The sequence below is a fragment of the Elgaria multicarinata genome, chromosome 2 (genome assembly GCF_023053635.1).
Source record: "Elgaria multicarinata webbii isolate HBS135686 ecotype San Diego chromosome 2, rElgMul1.1.pri, whole genome shotgun sequence".
Lineage (NCBI taxonomy): Eukaryota > Metazoa > Chordata > Lepidosauria > Squamata > Anguidae > Elgaria > Elgaria multicarinata.
This window is the reverse complement of record NC_086172.1, coordinates 100,460,638-100,482,368: the sequence shown is the minus strand read 5'-3', so window position 1 is coordinate 100,482,368 and position 21,731 is coordinate 100,460,638.

Here is a 21,731-nt window from a genome sequence, read left to right as displayed (position 1 = left end):
CAAATTTCTGTGTTTTTTAGATTTTTCTTGTACATTGCACAGCCAGACCTATCAGTGTGCCAAATTTCAAGATTCTAACTCATCTGGAATTGGCTGGCAAATAGGTAAACATTTCCGAACATAAGTGACAAACATTTTATTTTTATTTTTTATTTTTGTACATTTCTTTTCCTAGGTTTAAAATGTATATGTTTTAAATTTTGCAAGGCTGCCCTGAGGCCCAGTATTGGGCAAAAGGTGGGATAATAATAATAATAATAATAATAATAATAATAATAATAATAATAATAATACATTCCGCTTTATAGGTAGAGTTAACAGGAACATAAACCACTTGGTTTAGTCTCTGTGGGAAACGTGAGGGATTTGGGATGGTTTTTAGAACCTCAACCACTATGATTATGCAGAGTTAATTCACAGTGTCTTGCCTGGAATGATAGCTGTTAATTGCTTTCATGAATATGGATCTGAACACTTGCCTATAACAGAAAGGTGCTATGCACTTTAAATTGCTAGATTAGCAATGGGAGCAAAGCTAAATGAGATCCCATTGGCACTACAGTATTCTCAGAAGTAATATTTCTACCCAGGAGAAAAGTATCCAATACATTTAATAGAGGGGGTAGCCATGTCAATCTGTAGTCATACATGAAAAAACACAAAGAGAAATTTAGCACATTGAAGACTAGCATATCTATTGTGGTGTAAAAACTGGTGGATTAGAACCCACTTCATCCTTAGTTTGAACACGCACACAAATGGGTACAAAGAAAAAACTGATAGCACAGTCAAAAGGCCACGAAGTGCATCTTATGAAGTGAGCTTTGAATGCAACAAGAGTGCATCCTATGAAATGAGTTTTAGTCCAATGAAGCTTTTATATCATAATAAACATTAGAGTTGTATCCAATGTTAGTTCTACTTAGACCAGACACTACAATGAATGGGATAATCTCCTGATTCCTCTGAATTTTAGCCAAAACATGCCCCGCCCCCCATATCCATCTAGAAACAGTGGCCAAGGGGCCCCACTCTGGCCCCATGTAATTCAAACAATGTTTCATTTTCAGATTCTCACTTCCATTATTTTAACATGCAGAGAAGTTTCCAAACCATGCAATAAAACTGAAAATTAACAAGCAAAGGAAACTCTTACCATCATATATAGAACCACATTTGTGAATATTTTAATTCAGTAATTAACAGAATCTACAGAGAGACCACCTTGTGTCATTTATTTCATATATTCCCATGAATAATACAGATCCTACACTTATCACCCCGAGCCAGAGCTTCATGTGTGGTAGTCCGATAGGTACATGGAACTCCTCCATGAATGAGCTTTCCATTCATCACAATAAAACGATGGTTCCCTCTATGTGAGTTGAGCTGTCCTGTCTAAAGCTGTGTCCAAACCACCTCCATCACTTCCACAGGACCATTCAGTCATACAAAAGTGGAAGTGTGGGAGGTTTTTTAGCTGCTTTGGGGGTGCAGGCAAATATCCCAGAGAATTTCAAGGGTATTGCCTTAACTTGCCTTAGGCCAGAACTACACCAAGCAGAATATAACACTTTGAAAGTGGTTTGAAAATGGTATATGGAATGTGTCATGGGGCCCAACAGTTGTCAGTCCACTACAATACCATAATAAAGCAGTAATATAGGTCTTGCCATAGATGAAGTGGGCAAAAAAATGCGGACACCTCTCCTAAAGTAATGGCAGCCATCTCCCTTAGGGAAAAAAGAGTAAGATGTTCACCCACCATTGGGAGGGGGTTCTTCCCCCGCCCATGCACGCACACGCACACAAATCCTCCCTCCAAAAAAAGCTGGACCAAAAGGTTCAGCACAGCTCTGTTCCCATCCATTGAATTGAATGAGGAAATCTTTGTAGACCAGGAGCTCTGTTTTTGTCATTGCATCCCATGAACCAACATATATCAAGTGTCAAAACACAGGAATGAAACATCTGACTGCAACAAAGCCAATAGTAGTCAGGTTCTGAACACCCAGGTAGTACCTTTCACTGGAAGTCAAACACTAACCCAGAAACTGGTACTCATATTTTGATATAAATAACCATCGCTAGATTCAATGTATTAGTTTTGAAATCCTCCCGGGCAGATTCCAACATTAAATCCCAAATTCAAAATCGATTTTTCATTTTTCCTTACAGCAAGATTGAAGGTAACATTTGGTGCCCTTGGTTTAAAGTGTTAAAATAAAATAAAGGAATAGAAGCAAAAGACAGGGAACTGTTTTAAAATGAATTAGACCACTAGTCCATCTAGCCTAGTATTGTCGACACTGACTGGCAGCTGTTCTCCAAGGTTTCAATGAGGATTCTTTCCTCACCCTATCTGGTATTGAATTTAGGATTTAACATTGGTATCTGCCAGGGGAGGATACAGAAGACATTTACAGAAGCAGAAGCAGCAAAGTACACCAATTAAAATAGGAGTTTTTCTGTTCCCATAGGAGCTTCTTTGTGTGCAAAGATGCCTACATCTGTTTTATTTTAAACACACACACAAACCTCTATTATTGGACAATTTGAATGATTTTTCTCTCACCCTGTCTTGCTCTTGCCAGTTACTACTACACATTCATTATACAAACACCGGCTTTGTTGTTGTGATTGACAAAGAGTGACGGGGAGGATGAATCTACCAATGCTGTTTGGCCTTGAAAAGTATGGATATAAAGAAGCAAAGGGAACAAAGACATTTTCTGATTATAGTTCAAGGTAATTCATTGACATTTTTTCACAGACTCTCAGACTGGGCTAGTGTAGCACCTATTTTAATGTTAAACTTTTCGGGATTTCTACAATGTGAAGTATTTTCTTTGTTTCTTTATAGTGTGATCCTCTCATTGTAGTTGCATCAATCATAAAATTTAATTCTATAATTTGATTTGTTGCTATTCTGTTGTAATTGGGTGTTTTTTTATATAAATAAAAGGAAGTGTTCGTATGTCCTTGATGGACTCGATAACAGAAGGTGGTGCTGGGGGATTATTGTTCTGTGCCGTGGCTCCTAAGCCATGGGGTTCCGCAGGGCTCTATCTTATCCCCTATGCTGTTTAACATATACATGAAGCCGCTGGGGGAGGTTATCCGGAGATGTGGACTGAGGTGTCATCAATATGCGGATGATACCCAGCTCTACCTTTCCTTTTCATCAAACCCAGGTGAGGCAGTGACTGTTCTGAACCAGTGCCTGAGCACGGTAATGGACTGGATGAGGGCTAACAAACTGAGACTCAATCCAGACAAGACGAGGTACTGTTAGCGGGTGGTTCATCTGTCCGGCGAGGTGATGTTTGCCCTGTCCTGGACAGGGTTGCACTCTCCCTAAAGGATCGGGTCCGTAGTTTGGGGGTGCTCTTGGATCCAGAACTGTCAATTGAGGCACAGGTGAACTCAGTGGCAAAGAGCACCTTTTATCAGCTTAGGTTGATATACCAACTACGCCCTTATCTGGACAGAGATAGCCTAGCTACAGTTATCCATGCTCTGATAACCTCTCGCTTGGATTACTGCAATGCGTTATACGTGGGGCTGCCTTTGAAAACGGTCCGGAAGCTTCAGCTGGTACAAAATAGGGCAGCCCGTTTACTAACAGGGACTGGCCGGCGAGATCACATTACGCCAGTCCTTTTCCAGCTTCATTGGCTGCCAATTCAAAGTGCTGGTATTGACATTTAAAGCCCTAAACGGTTTGGGGCCAGGTTATCTGAAGGAACGCCTCCTCCCATATGTACCTACCCGGACCTTAAGATCATCTACACGGGCCCTTCTCCGTGAGCCCCTGCCAAAGGAAGTGAGGCAGGTGGCTACTAGGAGGAGGGCTTTCTCCGCTGTGGCACCCCAGTTGTGGAACGAGCTCCCCAGAGAGGTCCGCCTGGCGCCTACACTGTACTGCTTTCGTCGCCAGCTGAAGACCTTTTTATTCGCTCAGTATTTTAACACTTAATTTTAACACAAATTTAAATTTTACTGTTTTAACTCTGTATTTTAATCTTATAATCAACTTTGCTGTGTGGTTTTATTCTGGTTGCCCTTTTTATACTGTATTTCGCAATTGTGTTTTTAACCTGTTGGATGTTTTTTGTGGTTTTAATTTTTGTGAACCGCCCAGAGAGCTTCAGCTATTGGGCGGTATAAAAATGTAATAAATAAATAAATGTAATAAATAAATAAATAAATAACCTTACATCCATTTGTTATGAAACTTTCAAGATTTGTTCTGTCTCTTTATGGGATGGTTTTAGGTGTAGTGAAAATTCCATCTGCCATTTTGAAACAAAATGGCGGGCAATCAATTTTTTAAAAAAAGCTTTACTGCTTCAATACCATTTGATTGATTTCAAACAAACTTCACATCATGAGTCAGTACTGCAGCAAGTAGATTTTCATGACACAAAATTGTGCCCACCATCTTAACACAAAATGGCAGCCAATAAAAAAATCATTTTTTAAAAAATGAAGTGCCTACTTGTTTTAGGTGCTATATAAACAAACTAGTGTAAAGCCTATGTCGCCATGGGTGCTAGTAGTCTTATGTCTTTCCGCTTTTTTGCCTTTCAATCCCTTTACCACTGAGAAGCTCATGAATAATGCAAATGTGGCTCATGCATAGTGAATCCCCCCTCCAAACTTTGCATGTAGAGCAGCTCAACCCCCTGCCTTGTATGCCCCAATTGGCTGCTTTCATCTCCTTCCCCCTCCCTCCTGGCAGCAATACCCGAACAATCCAGCTGGGATTGGGGACCGCCTTCACACCACACTTATTGACCAAGCAGGGCTACCTGTCAGCTCACTGACAGAGGAGCTGCCCTGCCTGTTTGGTATGGAGGGAATTGGTTGCTATTAAAGCTTGAGCTTTGAACTTTTTTGAACTTTCAAAACTTTCTGCACATCTACATTGCTCAAGCTTTAGTTAAAACAAAAATGGGCAAACTCCATCTGGTAGATCTCAAGTAATATGCTTTACACTACCATATTCTTATATAAGGACCTCTTCCAAGGATTGGGGTGGACAATCTGCAGCCCTCCAGTTGTTTTGGCCTGTAATTGCCCTCATGCCATACCAGTAGCTAGCTATGCTGGCTAGGTCTGATGGGAGTTGTGGGCAAAGACATCTGGAGGGCCACAAGTTGCTCACCCCCGGTCTAAATTGTGTAGGTGTATTGGAGGAAGGGGTGTCTCTTTGGAAAAGCCATGATAGATAAACTGATATAGAACAAATACATCACACAGGCCTAACACATTTCTGATTTTTTACGTTGTCTGAATGGTTAAATAAAAAAGAAATGTCACTCTCTTCTCTACTCAACAGCTGATCCACACATACAATTTCCCTGTTCTGCACAGAGAGACTAGAAACTTTTTACACAGCGGTGAATGTACAATTCTGTGGCACATGTCTATACTGGGTCCGATTTCACTCAGTACTTTTTTACAAAATTGTATTGTGGTATTTCATGTTCTGTTATAAATAGAAGGAGACTTGTGTTTTTCCAAATTGTTATGACGCTGCCAAAAGTGTTAATCCTTTAGGGCTGATGATGGTGTGAGCGTGTCACAAAGGGGTGTCTGTTGCATGTTCTTTCCATAGTTAGTATCAAAGACAGTTTGCTCGTGACAAAACAGGCTCCCCATCCTGCTTTGAAAGAGGAGGTGAGGTGAGAAATACCATCTGCCTAGATGTGTGAATATCTGCAACTTTAATAGAACATGTTATTGTAAGTCCTTCATCTAAACACACAGCCTGCCACCCTCATGCACAGCCCTGGCCATTTCTGTAGCTCCCACCTTTGTGCTCTGTTGTTTTTGTACAGCCAAATTTGCTATGAAGGCTTCTGGGAGCTCAATTATGATTTAAAAACAAGGCCCATACTCCATATGCAGCTTGGTTTCAATGGTCAATTTCATGGTGCAGGGGCCATTTCAGCAGTGACATGGAAGGGTGCAGCTCACAATGGGTTTGGGATGGAATTGGCTACTGGACCCCTGGAAGTTCCCCATCCCTGATCTAAATGTTCATAGAAAGGATAATGAATTGGCAAAACATGAAGCTTAAGCAATGAAACTGCCTAGAACTCTGTGGGACTCTAGCATCTGTCAGAATCCAGTTTAGAACACACTGTCACTAGGGATGTATGGATTTTGTAAAATCAGTTCTGTCTGCATTTCCCAGGTTATAAGGTGTCTTTCATTCCAGTCTTCTCTCATTGATGGAATCAGATTTTTTCCAATTTCGCAAATGTATGCAAATTCACATTTGCTGCACAAATTCACACTTGAAAAAAAGTGCAAATCCCTCTGAATCCACAAATTCTGCCAAATGCATAAATCCCGCCCAAAACATACAAACCCCCCCAAAAAGGTACAAATCCCTCCCCCAAAATGTGTGTTTTTATGCTTAAGCCTATGGAAGAGTTGTATATTTTTGGGCTGTGGTTTTTAAATTTCATTTTATGTATTTTTCTACACCTAAATTTGTGTTAAATTCCAGGAAGTTTTAAAAGAAAAAAGGTCAGTATGACTTGAGAAAAGCTGGTCCACTGTGGCATCCACAGGTTGGATTCAGAGAAATCTGAACTTATTTGATTCCATTGTGGATTTCTCCAACATCTGTAACTGTTACCAGATGTGTCGATAGGCACTAGCTTAAATGGCAAATAAATTCTTGGAGAAAGGTTCTATAAGTAGTTGTTAGCCAGGGTCGATAACTAACTGAGAAATAGCCATGTTCACAGGTAGTATACTTTTGAAAAACAGACACCAAAGACAAACATGGTGTCAGGCTTTGCCGACTGACCAATGCTGCCTTCCAAGGAATGGCTGTAAATCTCCTGCTGATAACCAGCAATAAACCTGTCAAGGCCAGGAGAGACGGGAGGAGAGATGAGACAAAGTAGGTCTTAGGAATTTACCGATTCTTCGAAGCTGATTCACTAAGGCAAAAAAGGGTCCTTGTCCAGTCCAGGGTCCAAAATCCAAAGAAGTCACGGTGTCCAGATTGGATGAGGTTCAAGGTCTAGGAGCAGGTGAAAGAGCATCAGCGGGTTGATCTGACGTTGCACTTCCGTGCCGGCCTGTGGAACTCCAGCAGTTTTATCTCCAGTGTCCTGGGGCAGCTGCTGTTAATCAGTCCCCAGTCTCCTGGCAGGCTTTTCCCTTATACGGGCCAACACTCTTCTCCATTGCTCTTTTACATTAAGCCTCCTTCACTCTGCAGGGGTCGATGGAACTTGGTCCTCTGAATCAGAGGGGCTGTGGCAGGGCATTGGCCATTATCTGGCAGTGAGGGCTGTGGAGCTATTTCTGCGCTAGGACCCTCACTCGGATCTGCCACCTCTCCTTCCTCTTCATCCTCAGACGAATCTGAGGGAGGCATGACACAAGCCCTATTTGTGAGCATCCCGTAGGTATCCAGCTCACCATGATTAGAATGGAGACAGTGTGCTAGACTAGAGGGAAATTTGACCTAATCTAGAAAAGTAGGTCTCCAATGTAACATGCTGCTTGAATTTTCCAGCCACATGCAAACAAAAGCAATTGCTAACAAACAAGCCATCACAAAAGTAAAACTTTTAAAAAATAATCTATAATGACGAGAGCTGCAGAAAGCCATTTCCACTACTAGGAATGTAGGGTCCTTGGAAATGCATTTGGGAATATAGTTCTTCTTTGCTTCAGGTGCCCATCTTAGCCTATGTAGACAGAATATATCCATACTGCATTTATGGTATCATGTTGACTCACAAATTAAGGGAGGCTGGTGGCCATCAGAAAGAGGCTTTTTTGGTAGTGGCATCCTGGAACAACCTTCCTAGAGAGATTCACTTGCTTCCACCCTTGTGGTCTTCTTGGTCTTAGCTGGAAACCTTTTGGTTCATCACCCAGGTCTTTTAAATAACATGTAGTCTGGACTTCTCAGCTGTGCCTATTTGAATGTTCTTTTTTTTAAAAAAAAACCATGTGGAATAAAATATTTCCCCAAAGAAGGGTTGTACAGCTTAACATGATTTGAGACTCTGGCTGCCATTCTAGGCACACTTACCAGGCAGTATGTCCCATCAAATGCAGTGTGACTAATTTCTAAATAAGCATGCATAGCATCTTAACATTAATCTATTATACACATCTTTTATTGTCATTGTTGAATCAGATTCTGGTGGTATCTCCCTCCTTCTTTGACCTCCCATAGATAAGTAGTAACATTTATTTAATATTTCATGCACAGATGTAGTGGAATGGGGAACGTAGCATGGCACTCCAGTAGCCAGTGAATGAGAAACCATAAACATTGTTATAAGACTATAAACATTTTCTTCTCTTTTTCATATGTAGGCAAGAAAAATTCAGTACCTAGCTTTATTGCCTTCAAAATATATAAATTGTTGAGTTGGATTGTTTAACCTTATATCTGAAATGTGCACAGATGCACACTATCAGATTTAAGAATCTAAAATTGCATTGATTTCTCCAGGTCAGGAGCCTACAATACCATAAGTAACCCTATTTCTAGAGCTGAAATCTCTGTTTCAGTTCTAACGTTCTATTAGCCCAGGGGCTATGTTCATCTTTCTGCTATGTACCCATGCAGTTAGCACTGAAACTAATATGTAAATTTAGCATAGAGTTTACATTTTCTTCTGTATGTGTTCATGGTCATTGGAAATCCTCAGCTGACCTGAGACTTAGGCAGACTAATAGAAGGTGAGCACAGAGTCACCACCAGGGAGTGAAACCATTCAAATTTTTGTTTCAGTTCTGGTTCTGGCTAAGCTGCAACTGAAGTTCTTCCAGTTTGGTTCTGGTTCATGCCAATAAAGTTTCATTAACTGGTTTGGCACAGATGATCGACTTGTTCAGTTGTGGTGCCCATGAGAAAAATTAAATACAAGGCACATTATTTCTATTGCTCATTCACATAGTGGGGGTGGAGCAAACTAATCTGTCTAAAACTGTTGCAACTATGAGCATCATCAAACGAGTGTTTTATCGCATGCTTATTACTGCCCACTCACAGTTTTTTGCACATCCTTTAGATGATGCCATCCATCTCCTGCATGCGTCCTGCTCCTTCTGCTTAATTTCTCATTGCAACCCCACCCCGGAAAATTTGACTCATTTCTTTAAAACGAAACTTGCCGCCATTTTCCTGCTGTGTGCAGGAAAAGTAGCGCAATAAAAACATGGTCGCTGCTTCTACCTCTTTCTTTCCCCATGCAAAGAAATTATTGCTATTGTGGGGGCAGCAGCAGCAGGCTATAGCGACAGTAGGGAAATACGATCTCCCCCTGTCTGATGATGCTCTGTGTGTCAGCAGTAAGTACTACGAAGCATACATAAAACAAAACATAAAGTCTAAGTACTTAATAAATAAATGGTTATTTTATTTTTACTGCTTAGTTTAAATTCTACAATCAGAGACATACATAGTAGGAGAAGAAGCAACCAAACCCATCCTGAAAACAAAGGATTTTTTTTGATGAACATTTTGGTGTGGGTCACATAGGTTCTTCTGAGGCAGAAGTTGATGCACAAAACCAACTGCAGGTGACTGGCGCTTCCATTTAAGGGATAATATGTTCCCTTAGTAGGCATGCTTGAAGAATTCAGTCTTCATTAATTCCAATGTGAACCGACCTATTCCACAGCTCCAGGGCAAACTTTTTTTAAAAAAATACCTTTCTATTTACAGCATAGTTATCTGTCAGATCCCGCCCTTCCGAAATGTTCTGACACCATTCTTGGCTCTGGAAATGCATCAAAGTATGTTTTAGAATGTGTCTTTTGTGAGAAAATGCGACATGGCCTGGAAATATACTGATCCATCCATATATAGCCCCTAGTAGAACTTGTAATGAGAGCACACATGACTATTTGGTGAAAGGATACAATTGGTGATGGGTTTACAGATATATACAAGCAATGGAATGGCATATACACCATTTTGGCATATATACCATTTTCAACACAATAGTTAAATAGCCCTTGTGAGATGTTTTGCAATGGGGTTTCTAGTGGAAAAACACTCAGAAAAGTTCTGTGCAAACATTTTATAAAAAAATGCACATGCAAAGATATTTAATCAGCACAATTTTTACAATTTGGGGTTTCTAATCATCGAGAAAGGTGAGAGTAAAGAACTAGAATTCTAAAGCCCCTGAATTCAGTTCCCCAAAAAGCAGTTCTTGCAAGATCGGTTTTCCTCTGAACTGAAGGGAAAGCTATTATGGTCATAGACCATTTAGAACACAGGGTAATCAACAAAACAGAATACATAAGACCAAAACGGAAAACCAACTAGCAATACAATAACTATTTAAAATATTTAAAACCTTTAAAGAATAGCCTTGCAAGTCTTAACAATGGAGAATAAAATATTTGCAATAGCCTCTGTTACATATTCAATAGGAGGAACATATATCCTGATTCAGAATTTGCATGAGCAAATTTTTTTTAGACAATATCTGAATGACCAATACCAAGCAATGCATTCCACCAATGAAAACCCAGCCTCCAGCCATAGAAGTGCTGATGGCACACAATTAGGTGCACAAAAGAGTTAATGCAAAAAAGACAGAAGTGCTTGTTCCAAAACAGGAGAAAAACTCAAAATCCACACTGGATCTCCATACAATAATTGTGGCAACACCTTGGTCTTAAATACGTGAAGTGGACCAGGAATAAACTGTCCTCCTCTAGTATATATATATTTTAAAAAAAAACCAGACTACAACTTTGGCACTATTAGATGCTGATTGTATATCAGAAGTCTGATGGGCCACCCAAGAACCAAAAGATTGAAATACAATCCCCCAATAATTGAGCTGTCTAACTTCTAGTGTCATTCTTAAAATGGATTAGTTTACTGAGACTGAGAATATACATTCTTGATTCAAATTGCTCCAGTGAGAGGGTCACATCTAAAACATACAGAGTTGTATCCAGTGTTGTACTTCCATTCACAGAAAGCTCTTTGAACCACTGGAGGCTTCCAGGAACACAAGGGCAAATTTGACATTTTCTCCTTTTAGCCTGTAACAAAACAATCTTGTTTGCTGATCCAGAGGGTTTCCTAGACATCTGGAATAGATTGAAGAAGGAAGGGGGACCTCCCCACTTCTGTTAATGGAAACCTCCACCAGAGCCTTCCATGAATGCAAGGACACCATTAGGTACAAGACATAGTATTTCAAAGGGAAAGCAGTCCCCCCCCCATCTACAATGAATACAACAATTACAGTTGTTGAATATGGGAAGAACTGGAGACATATTTAACATCTACAGCAGGGTGGGCAACTGTGGGAGGTCCTGGGGCCATTTTTGCCCCCTGCCCTGGATTGTCTCATGGCCCACACTCTGCAGGGTACCACACAGTCCGTGGGCCACTTCTGGATTGTCTTCTCAATAAGCAGAAACAAAGTATGTATGCAAACAGAACTTCTCTTTCTTTTTAAAATCTTATCTACCACATTGTTTTTCCTTCCACTCATTTCCTCCTCCTTTCTCCTTCTCTCCCTCTGGGTGTTTACGCCAGCCGTTTATTCCAGAATTGCACCAACAATGGATGAATGGATGTTGAAGATGTTGGAACTTGCAGAGATGGCAAAACTTACAGCGATAATGAGAGCAAGGTCAACAGCTATGTTTATGTTGAAGTGGAAACTTCTGATAGAATATCTGAAAGAGACAGAGGAAAATGATGTATTTGTTTGTAGATTTTAGAATTAAGATGGGGAAAGGGAGGAAAAAAGAATAACTCTGTGAAGCCAATGTATGAGATTTAGATAAATTATAAGAAAAATTGAATTGGATGGATATATAAATGGTAATTAAGAAATTCATGGGCATTTTTTTGGCATGAAGAGGGCAAAAGAAAAATATACCTTAACCTCACACTTAAATGTTTTTAGTGTAATTGTAGTTGTTATATGTATACCTTTGTTTGTATGTACTATGTGTGATGTTTGTCTAGATGCTGGTGGAAAAAAATAAAAAAAATTAAACCCAGAATTGTATCACAGTCATCACTAATGGAGCACATGACGTTCACCTGCTCCTGCAGTGATCTCGGCTCCACCTCTCAGTTTTCCCAGAATATCCCTGACTGCTTTTGTCATTTCCCCCCCAGCTCTCTCATGTCCATTGCAAGGAACGTTTGTGGTATGCCCCCCCCCTTTGTGAGGTCATTGCTGTTTGCCATGAGTCCTGGGATCAGCAAGCAGCCAATTAGCTGTGAGGGGCGTTTGCAGGGGTATTGGCGAGCTTTACCACTGAGAGATTTTTTTATTTTATTACTAACATATCTGTGTGCAGGAGCACATATTCGACAGTTTCTGTCTCCCCATGCGCTGCTGCATGTCTGTGCTCCTACGCATCCCTCATGAGTCAGTAAAAAATAATGATCCTGTGCCCCATACCCATCTCCCTAGCCACGCCCACTTCTACTGATACACATGCAGAACCGCCATAACGGGGCACACATGCTTCCAGAACGGCACTCCTGTAATTGCAGTACAGATCAGTTGCATGTACCCCGTGAGCAGCGGTCACGGAAGCGGGGAACCTTCCGAAGCATCCCTCTTCCATTGTGAAAGGGCTGCAGATGTAGATTAGGCCCCTGTCTGTCCACTCTGTGCCCTTCCACCCCCTCTAGGGACAAACTTAGAGGTTCATCAGAGAAGCGTTTTATTGCACGGTTGCTACTGCCCACTTACGGATGTGCGCACGTCCTTTAGATGACAACATCCACTTCCTGTGCACCTCCCACTCCTTCTGTACTTTTTTCCATCCCAAAATAAACCCCTTTTAATCTGACTTTTTTTAATCTGACTTTTTTGCCTTGATCTCCTGTTGTGTGCAAGAAAAGTAGAGCGATTAAAACACCCCCTGAATGGGCCACTTGGTCGTTGTTTACTTCCCCTTTCCCCTCTGAGCAGAAGAGGAAGTAATGAGGGACAAACATGGGGGCAGAGAAGCGACAGTATGGAAACACGATTCCCCCCTTCCCCCGGTGTGATGACGTTCTTGTTCACAACTCACAACAAGGAAGTGCCTTTAACCGTTAGGATACAGCCGTCAACCCCTCCCTTCCATACACACAAAGTTAAAAGGGGGAAAACACTCTGTAGTGCTAGAGAGCAATGAGGTTTAGATTTAGCTTGTTTGCAAGCACCAGAATGTCCAAATTTTGCAAACAAGCTAAACTTGACCCTTTTGCCACTCCATAGCCCCTGTAAATACCATTTTTATATATATACTTAATTTGGGGGTGCAGTGGGGGTAGGGTGTACTATATGCAGGCCATGCACCAAGTCTTGCCTACCCCTGTTCTAGAGGGACTTTTGGTGCCTATAACTCAGGGGTTTTATGATAACAGAATTGTTTCAGATGTTTAATACAGATTCCTAGAATCCTCTGGTATGATTCATTGTTGTTCATTTTAAGTATTGCAAAGAGCAGGAACATTCAACTGCCATTTCACGTTTCACCTTTTCAAAATTTCCTTTATTTCACCTTTTTGACAATGCACCCTTATTTGGGGTGTGATTTGCCTGTTTGAAATTGTAAATCGTTCTCTCATCAACATCTCAGAGAGCTGAAGTTGAGTTAACTGGGCTAAATTCCTGCCTAGCATAACCTCTCTGGTTTCAGCAAATACACACCAGGGGTGTTCTAAACAGCACTTGTAAGACAATAATGTATTTTTCCTCACGTGCATTGCTCTGAGCCCAATTGCTCCATGTGGAAATATAAAAAATAGATTGCAAAAAGAGGATTGATTTCAACTTAATTTTTTCTGGTTCAGTTTCTCACTGAGAGGAAGTACAAAATCCAGCCTCTATCTACATATTCAGGAGGTTTTATATATTTTTAGACAAAGAACTAGTATCAACTGAAAGACATTTTTAGGTGGATTGGATAAGAAAACATAAATGGAAAGTGCATCGCCTCAGGCCCAGTTCACCTGGCTAATTGACCATACTTATCTTTACAATGTACTTGGTCACGTTGAGTGAATCACATAAGAAACCTCATATGGGTTGTAAGGGAAGGGTAGGGGTTAACTTGGATCTGGGACTGAAGTTGTTTTAATTGCGTTTTATGGTTTCATAGGAAGATAAGGATGCCAGGCCAGCTGTCTGGGGGAGGAGAGACCGGAGCCAGACCGGCCATATCTGTCAACTGGCCTTGAGTGATTAAGCATCCTGGTCGAGAGGTGTGAAGACAATTCGAGAATCAAAGCTGGAGGGAGGGGGGAGAGAGTGAGAAGAAAGTTTAAAAAGCCCCCTGTGAAAGCAACAGAGCGGTTGTCGGCTGGAAGCAGAACGTGGGTGACGTAAGAATTAGGGGTGTGATCCGCTCCGATTAGGAGCGTAGAAGCAGTAGCGGATTGGCCTGCTCCGCCTTACCCAGAGGCTGAGTAGGAGCGGACCGCGGACCCCTAGAAGCAAGGCGAAGAGAAGCGGCCATTTTTCGGAGCTCCTAGTTCAGGCGGAGCGCTCCGGTCGCCATCTTGAAAACATTTCGCCATAGGATTGCATTGCGGCAAATAATCACACATAACTACGTTCTTTTTGAAGCTATCGTTCTGGAAATTCTTGTGCTCAGAGAGTCGTGGATGGGGGTCATTTTGAGACCACTCTCACCTCTCTGCGTTGTGCGGGTCGCGTGCTATTTTTTTTTGAAAATCGGGTCAACCGCGCGGCTCAAACGGCGTTTTCGGCTTTTCGCCCATAGGATTGCATTGAGGGAAAGAATCGGGGATAACTGGGGGGGGGTTTAAGCTATCGTTCTGAAAATTCTTGTGCACAGAGAGTCGTGGATGGGGGTCATTTTGAGACTACTCTCAACTTTCTGCGTCCTGTGGTTCTTGTGCAATTTTTTTAAAAAAATCGGGTCAACCGCGCGGCTCAAACGGCGTTTTCGGCTTTTCGCCCATAGGATTGCATTGAAGGAAAGAATCGGGGATAACTGGGGGGGGGTTTAAGCTATCGTTCTGAAAATTCTTGTGCACAGAGAGTCGTGGATGGGGGTCATTTTGAGACTACTCTCAACTTTCTGCGTCCTGTGGTTCTTGTGCAATTTTTTTTTAAAATCGGGGTTTGGGTTTTTTTGGGTTTTTTTGGAAGCGATGACAGGCACATTCAACTCCCAATCCTGATGAGAATTGATCTCCTCAGAAAGCATCATCCTCCAATCCCAGCGTTGGAGGGGGGACTAAGGCAGACCCACCCTGAGAACTTTCTGTTTTGTGTCTCTTTGTGGGTTGGCGTTCGTGGAGGGAACACTTAGTTAGTTAGTGCTCCTGTTTTGGACTTTGGAGATAGATTAGGATAGATTTAGTTTGGCGTGTGTGTGTTTGTTTGTTTGCTTCTTTCTGACTTATAGCTTAGTTTGCCCTGTGTTTTTCCCTTACTTTGATTTAATATAAACTTTATTTTTAAATTTTGGAGTGTGTGTTTGGTGGGTTGGGTTGGTTGCCCCCCCTTCCCTCTATTAAAGCCTGACTGTTCTGCTTTTGTGAAAGCTTTCTTTTGAAAGCATACACACACTTCTTGTCCCATTTCCCTACATTTATTAGTAATATTCTTAAACATATTATTATATTCTTTTACATATTCTTAGTACTATAGTATATATATTAGTATATTCTCATACATATTATTAGTAGTAGTATTAATATTTTATTCTTCTTATACATATTAGTAGTTGGTTGGTCCCCCCTCCCCTCTCTTAAATCCTGATTGTGTTTCCTTCTATCTATATACAAATAAATACCAAAAAAAAATAATTCTCTTTTTCTTCTCTGTGTAACTTGGACTGCGAGTGTGCTGTGTGTGCACTGCTTTTGTGAAGTCCCACTTCTTGTCCCATTTCCCTACATTTAAACATATTATATTCTTCTTATACATATAGTACCTTATACATATTAGTAGTAGTATTAATATTTTATTAGTCATCATGAGAAGAGGAAGCAGGCGTGCTGAAAGCAGCAAGGCTCAGGCTGGCACCCGTAAGCAGGCAGGTGGCAAGAGGCAGGTGGCAGCAAGAGGCAGGTGGCAGCAGTGCCATTAGAGGAGGAGGAGTATCTCCTTCATTATCCTTTGAGCCCATGAGCCTGCTGATGGACCTAGATGAGGTCCTCAGCACAGTGGAGGGGGAGGAGGAGGAGGCGGTGGTCCTCCAGGATGTGGGGGCTGAGGAGGAGCAGCAGCAGGCTGAGGCTCTCTCCCCAGTCTCATCTCACCCCTCTTCTGCTGCCACCCCTGTTTCTGTGGCAACACCAGAGAGCTCAGGTGGGCAATTGGTGGTGTCACCACGGAAACGAAAGACAAGCATCGTGTGGGACCACTTTGAGTTGGGAGCGGATCCCCGCTTTGCTGTCTGTCGCCACTGCAAACTCAGCCTAAGCAGGGGTTCATCTACAGGGCATTATGGAACCAGCAGCATGAAGATGCATCTTCAGAGGAAGAACCAGTCGGTCTTGCTGGGGAAAGAGGCGGGCAAGGCCACTGGTTCCAGGGGAAAGCCGAAGGCTGCTGCTGGCACTGCCACTCTAAGCTCTCCATCTCCCATCCCCACAAGGGTTAGGCAGGCAACCCTGCAGGACATGAGGTGGGGGAAGTATGGACCCACAAGATGGCGTTTTCCAACGCCCACCCAGGGTGCTACTGTGGTGGGGCATCTGCCGGGACTGACTCCTCCCCAATACTAGATCTATGACATGTCACTCTGCCTGCCTCTCTGCCCGCCTGGTGCCTGGGAGATGGGCTTTGCGGTTCGTGCCCAGCACCCTCCGGCACGCTTGCTCCCAGTCGTCCTCCTCTGTGCCCCTCAAGGCGTAACTGCTGGCTTAGAAAGAAACAACCAGCCATCTTTGCCTCACTTGCTCCTTGCGCCCGCTTACGGGTTGGTTTGCTATGCGTTAGTGCTCAAGTCATCCTTGCGGCACTACAATGCATGTTGTCTGCCTGCCTGCCTGCCTGCCTGCCTGCCTGCTTTCCCTCCCTTCTCCCCTTCCCGCCTTGCAGGGATGGTGTATGTGTCTTGCTTTGACTCAGGGGAGAAGTCCTTCCTGCGCTCACTTAGACTTTATCAAGTTCAATAATCCCTTTTTCAAATGTGCCAGAAGATTTAGGGTTATCTCGTGGCATGTTGGGATTTCCTTGGAACTGGCCCCATTGAGCTGTCTGCATTGCAACTTTAAATCCCTGACATACTGGAGTGCCCGATTTTCAAAAGTTCCCCGAAAATCAGGGGATGATGGGATTGCCTTGAAACTTGGTGTCCATGGGGACACATGGGTAAGCTGTCATGGGACCAAAGGATAGGTTTCTGACGTGCAAATTGACGTAGTTGTAGAATGGGACTTGATTTGGGGTGAGTTAAAAAGTTTAAGCCGCGCCAAAAATCAGGGGATGATGGGATTGCCTTGAGTCTGGGCGTCCATGTGGACACATGAATAAGCTATCATGGTGCCGAGTTTGAGGTTTCTAACATGCAAATTGACGGAGCTATCCCAAGGGGTGTGAATGGGGTGCCCGATTTTCATAAATTCCCCAAAAATCAGGGGATGATGGGATTGCCTTGAAACTTGGCGTCCATGTGGACACGTGGATAAGCTATCATGGTGCCGAGTTTGAGGTTTCTAACATGCAAATTGACATAGTTGTAGAATGGGACAATTTGGGGTGAGTTAAGCCGCGCCAAAAATCAGGGGATGATGGGATTGCCTTGAGTCTGGGCGTCCATGTGGACACATGGATAAGCTTTCATGGTGCTGAGTTTGAGGTTTCTAACATGCAAATTGACGGAGCTATCCCAAGGGGTGTGAATGAGGTGCCCGATTTTCAAAAAATCCCCAAAAATCAGGGGATGATGGGATTTGCTTGAAACTTGGCGTCCATGTGGACACGTGGATAAGCTATCATGGTGCCAAGTTTGAGGTTTCTAACGTGCAAATTGACGGAGCTATCGAAAGGGGTGTGAATTAGGGTTATGGGTGGTGCGTTAGAGGTTAGAGCCGCGCCAAAAATCAGGGGATGATGGGATTGCTTTGAGTCTGGGCGTCCATGGGGACACATGGATAAGCTTTCATGGTGCCGAGTTTGAGGTTTCTAACATGCAAATTGACGGAGCTATCCCAAGGGGTCTGAATGGGGTGCCCGATTTTCAAAAATTCCCCAAAAATCAGGGGATGATGGGATTGCTTTGAAACTTGGCGTGCGTGTGTATACCCCCATGAGGTGTCATGGTACCAAACGTGAGGTTTCTAACTTGAACAGAAAAAAGGTTGTATACTTTTTAGCTTTCAATGCAACCCTATGGGGGGCAAAAACGGAGCTCCGGATCCGGATCCGGAGCTCCGAGCGGAGCGGAGCGAAAGTGGGCGGAGCGGGGGCGGGGCGGAGCGGCCTGATCCGAAAAATGGTGGATCTGCAAGTGAAGCGGAGCGGGGGGTCCGTGCACACCCCTAGTAAGAATTATTAGAGTTTAGTTTTCTATTGCCTGTACTGGGTTCTTATATTATGCATGCTTTTTATTGAAATTTTACCTTGCTTATCCCATGTAATCCTACCCTTAACCTAAATAAAAAGGTCTTAAACCTCACGTTGTGAGCTGTGAGTGTCTATGCCTGGGGATCCGTGCTAAATCCAGTAAAAGCCAGCAGGGCGCTGGGGTTTTCCTTTACATGGGTCAGTGCAGTTAATTGTTCTTTAACTATGATTAAGGAACCATGAATGGACTCCAAGGTTACATCCCGTCTCCGCTCCTGTCCTTTCCACCTCCCATGCAAATTCCCCACTGATCCTACATTAACAGGGTTTGTTGGTATGTGTGCATGGCACAAACTATGATCCATGCTTGCTGCAGTGAGGTATTGCAGTGGCCCTGACAGTACGATACTAATTAAGGTCCTGCCAAGCTCCAATCTGGCCTGCAGGGTACCCTAATCCAGGCTGCAGAGCCAGGTTTCAAGTCCTCTCTGCAGCACGGGACAACAGCGAGGAAGATCAGAGATAACAGCAGGGAATCCCCCGCTGGCACAACAGCAGAACCACCACAGGCATTTTAGATCAGAGATAGCAGTGGGAAGGCAGGGTGGTGGGACTCGACTGTGCTGAGAAGAGCAGCTGCTGCTCTATCCAGCACCAGTGAGTCTCACCCCTTAGGCCCCGCTATTATCTTATATTGGAGATAACAGCTGGGATTCTGATGCTGGCAGCTGGGTCCAGCCTCCTTGTACCTCCTATGGTGCCCATTGTCCAGGGGGCTCTGGAAGCTGCATTAAGCCAAGGACTCCGCTCCTCCTGGCCGGATCTACACTACTGCTTTAAAGCGCTTTATAACAGTTATAAAGCGCTTTAACTGCTTTAAAGCGCTATAAAACTGTTATAAAGCGCTTTAATGCAACAGTGTAGATCCGGCCATGGTGTTGGCCGAGTCCCTTTCTCCATGCCAGGAGGCAGTACGGAGCTCCATGCCTCCTTCCAAACAAAGGAAATAAGGGCATGATGTCAGGGGTGAGCTGCGCCCCATGATGTTATCCAGCCCATGGTGGGCATGGAAAAGGAGGCAATTTGGACCCAACCCTAAAACAGTTCTCTCCCTATCCCCTGTGAAGCAACGATTCCATGATTATCATTACTTTTAAAAGCAGTTAGCACAGGGCAAAGCTGTCCTCTGGCAGCAAACAAGTGGTTCAATTTGCTCTATAATGAGCTGATTCTAGGCCAGTTATGTAACACAAATGTACCATCCCAAATTGTCTTGAAATCTGCTTGCTGGAATGCACCACTTTGCACCAGTGTAAAGCTATAATCATAAATGTGGAATAATACTCTATCCAGTTTTCAGGAGGAGATTGTTATTTTCTCTTTCAGCTGAGAAATGCAATGGCAATAACCCTGTAATGCCCTAGAATCACAATCTGATAAGGAGATTAGTTTCAGAAATGTATTCATACAGCAGTTAAGTTCTCTCTCTCTCTCTCTCTTCAGCTGTCTCTACTGGAGATTTATTTTTAAATAAATGAACACACTTCATGTACTAATAGTTCTGGCTTTGCAGAGTACATCAGCCATTATGGGCATGGTCATAAATAATGTTTCACTGTAAGATCTAAGTGATACAGTTGTCTGGAGTAATCATCTGTTATTGTAAACATTTCCTTTTCAACATGAACAAGTACGATATCACAAAGCCTTTAATGTGAGAAAGCAATGGAATTAATATATGCTTGCTTTATGCTTGAGATGCTTTTTATTTTTTGAGCTGTGGTAGTAGTTAAAGCCATTTGTGTTAGCTGAAAAAAGAGCAGAGAGTCAATTTACGTGAAATTCTAATGCTTGCTGCAATCCTTCACCCAATTGCAGATACTTAAAACACATTGCTTTTGTCAGGGTGAGCATATAATGATTTATTTGAAGAATCTATGAGTCACTTTTCTACAAACTTATTCAAAGAGACATACAATCATAAAACAAATGGTGTACCAATAAAAAAAGCAATTAAAATAGTAAAAATAAGACATCGATCAGTTACAAAAACAAGCAACAGCAGTAGCCACTGCTACTACCAGTGCAGTAAAATCAGTAGAACAAGAATAAAAAGGCTTTGTTAAATTAAACAAACAAACAAGACATTTGTCTGACATGTTGCAGGTTTCATCCATTCAGAAGGGGATACTTTATCTGCAAATTTAACTCAATTTGAATCAAAAATATAACCAACTTATCAAAAACATAACCGTCTTAGCTGTTCATCGGTTTCCCCATTATAGTGACATCTGAAACTTCTGAATAAAGAGGTTCTGCCTTGACTCCAAAGTGAAGTGGATCTTGCCCAAAGAGATCTGAAGGGAAACAGCACCATATCCAAAATAGGTTCCAATGCAATTCTTGAGTGTGTGTGCACCGTTATAGGCATTAGTTCTAGGCTTTTCAGACCCAAAATTATATGTATGGAACTCTATAGATTATGCAGGTAAAACATTACTTTTACCTTGGTCTTAACTTCTCTGCATCAGGATCCTGGGCTTCACAAATAAAGAAAAATGAACAAAAAACAGTTGCTTGTTTACAATCCCTAAATATACGGTCAAATTAGAGTTATCCAGGCACATTGTGCCCAATCTTAAAAATTTACAAAGCAAAAGTGCTACCTATGCTAATTTTTGGCGCAGCAATATGGGGCTTTGCAAATCTTTCAAAAATTGAAAGTGTTCAAAGTCGCTTTCTGTGTCTGATTCTGGGGGTCTATAAGTCTATTCCAGCATACCTAACTGGAGCAGAATTGGGTATAGAAAAGATTTCTGGGTTGATATATGCAAGGATGATAAACTACTGGTGTAGAATATTTATTTATTTATTTATTTATTTATTACATTTCTATACCGCCCAATAGCCGGAGCTGTCTGGGCGGTTCACAAAAATTAAAAACATTCAAAGTATAAAACAACAGTATAAAACCATAATATAAAATACAATATAAAAGAATAAATAAGAAAGACTCCCAAAGATTTGTCTGGAGGAACAAAAGTCAACTGTGCAAGGGAACTTTTGGCTGCAGAAACTTTTTAAAATCCTTCCAAACTTTGGATTTTCTCACCAGGCACTCAATCCAATACTGAGAGCTAGAATAAATATTTTCAAACAAGGAGTGTTCGACATAGGAACACAAACCGATATAACAGCATTCAC